General features: G+C 39.5%; 1 long non-coding RNA gene across 1 annotated transcript; it reads left to right on the top strand.

Moving 5' to 3' along the window:
- Nucleotides 1-1,030: 1,030 nt before the first annotated feature.
- Nucleotides 1,031-2,116, top strand: LOC145789601 (uncharacterized). The gene is made up of 2 exons (XR_014327697.1): nt 1,031-1,210; nt 1,253-2,116. It is a non-coding gene; the product is annotated as an uncharacterized LOC145789601 (long non-coding RNA).
- The last annotated feature ends 572 nt before the right edge of the window (nt 2,117-2,688 follow it).

Here is a 2,688-nt window from a genome sequence, read left to right as displayed (position 1 = left end):
TTATTAAACTTAGGTCTATGGTCTGAATGAATTAATAAAGATTTTAATTTATCCATATACTTTTGTTTTAAACTAGGATAATCTAATTTGCTGATTAATTCTATTAAAGCAGATTCTTCTTGATTTGATTTTGTTAGGACAGTAATTTGTTTAATAGGTTTACAACAGACATCATTGCATCCTAATGTGATATTATGATTATCAGAATCAGTATTAGTTGAATAATTATCAGAGAATGTTTCGGGATTATCAGAAGAGGAAGTGCTATCAGATTGATTTAATTGAAAGATTTCAAATATTTGATTTTTAGATTCATCAGTTATTTGTAATTAATTAATCTTATCTTTTTATTTTTGTTTTTCTTTGTATTTATTAGAATAATGACCTTTTTGACCACAGTTATAACATGTTATATCTTTATTAGATTTAGGTTTTGGATGTGATTTTTTGTAATATTTCTTTTTGGGTTTAGTATAAAATTTATCATTGGATTTGGAAGGTTAATAATTCTTTTTGTATTTATTAGAATATTTGAATTTATACTTGTGCTTAGAATGTTTATGTGATTTCCTACGAGAGGGTGCTACAGGAGGTAAACCATATTGTTCACAGAAATTTCCTAATTCATATTTAGCTTTGTGTTTATCTTTAGTGACTTTTTGACTAAGTTTAAGATCAATACACATTTTTAATCCTTCTTTTTGAATAGTACTAATAATATCGCCATAAGTTAAATTATCATATTCAATAACACCAGTAGGTTGGCTAAGGACGTCTCTAATTTTATGAGCAAATAAACTAGGTAATCCATTAATAAATTTTTATTTCCAGAATGATTTAGTACAGTCTTCTCTTAACATAACTCTAGAGGTAATCACATCTTTATACCATCGAAAATCACTTAAGGTTGAACAGGTAAGATTACTAAGTTGATCATGTATGCGTGAATAGATATTAGTTGGGGTTCCAATAAAATGTCGAACAATTGTATAAATTAAAGCATTAATACCATCAGGGTGGCTGTAAGAAATAATGTATAGAGAAAGAGAGAGAATAAATTGTATGTATTATTATTGATTGATATATTGATTGTTGTATTTATTACAATGATTCATGATTCCTATATATAGAAGAGGGTGAGTGTGTAGTAGGTAAGAAGTAGGTGAAGTGGAGGTGGTAGTGGTGTAGTGGGTTAGGTTTAGTGGAGTAGGTGAGGTGGTAGTGGTGTAGTGGGTTAGGTTTAGTGGAGTAGGTTTAAGTGGGTGTAGTGGGTTAGGTTTAGTGGAGTAGGTTTAAGTGGGTGAAGTAGGTGATAAATTTTAACAGCCCCCCGCAAACTCAAGGGGGATAGGAACTAACCAACTTGAGTTTGAAGAGAGGAACAAAACAAGAAAATACATAAAAAAAAGGATAGGAGACACTGTATGGTCGTGTCAGACCGTTGGTGAAGACACTGTATGGTGGTGTTATAACGTTGTAGAGGACACTGTATGGTGGTGTCAGACCGATGTAGAAGACAGTTTATGGGGTCATGTCGGACCGTTGTAGAAGACAGTTTATGGGGTCATGTCGGACCGTTGTAGAAGACAGTTTACGGAGTCTTGCTGGACCCTTGTAGAAACTAACCGGAATCAATGTCGGGACAGTTTACAGAGTCTTGTCGGACCCTTGCAGAAACTAACCGGAATCAATGTCGGGACAGTTTACAGAGTCTTGTCGGACCCTTGTAGAAACTAACCGGAATCTATGTCGGGACAGTTTACAGAGTCTTGTCGGACCCTTGTAGAAACTAACCGGAATCTATGTCGGGACAGTTTACAGAGTCTTGTCGGACCCATAAAGGAGCTAACCGGAATCAATGTCGGGACAGTTTACAGAGTCTTGTCGGACCCATTAAAAAAGTCACACCCTCAAAAGGTGCGCCCAATTTTTCAAAAGGCGTGCCCAATTTATCAAAAGGTGTGCCGGACATGATGGCGAGGCACGTGAGTGTCTTGGTTGGCGTGCCCGTTTGTCGGCTGGTGGCAAGAGGCGCGCGATGCGCGTGGCTGCCTCGGCTATAAGACGGAGGCTGAGGCTGAGGCAGAGAAAAGCTGCGAAAAACCTTTGAAACAAACTCTTCCTTTGCTGAGAAACTCTGTAATACTCTGTAACCAACCCGTCTCTGAAACACTCAGCAACATGGCCTCTTCTTCCCGTCCAGCTACCCAGAACATGGCCTCCTCTTCCCGTGGTCTGCTCACGCTCTTTCCAGAACTGAACGAGTCCACAAGAGAAATAACTGGTGCGATGGCCAGTGAACCTCAACCAAACACCTCTGGTTTTGCTCCATTGAACTTTCCGATGCGGTCGGTGGAGCAAAAAATGGCGGTGCAAACTGATATTGAGGCCAATCAGTATACTCTGAAGTCATGTGTGGAAACCATGACGGCGGTCACAAACTTGTCGCACCGGCTGCAGAGCAGGACAAATGAGGTGCAACAGTTAAACTCCCAGCTGGCTCTGCTCCAACGCATGTATAAGGATGCGCGAGCAGAGATAAGTGTGCTAAAGACAGAAAATAAGGAGCTGAAGCGGAAGGCCACCGTGATGTTCCGATTTGGAGGTCCTCCATATGCTGCAGTGGAGGAGTATGGGGGAGTGAACGTGCTCGGTGGACAAGGAAACACGGAGGCAACACCGGCAAGG

Source organism: Camellia sinensis, chromosome 4, assembly GCF_055761805.1.
Source record: "Camellia sinensis isolate YWXY chromosome 4, ASM5576180v1, whole genome shotgun sequence".
NCBI lineage: Eukaryota > Viridiplantae > Streptophyta > Magnoliopsida > Ericales > Theaceae > Camellia > Camellia sinensis.
The sequence above is the reverse complement of the archived record's forward strand: the minus strand, read 5'-3'. Positions and strand labels throughout refer to the sequence as shown.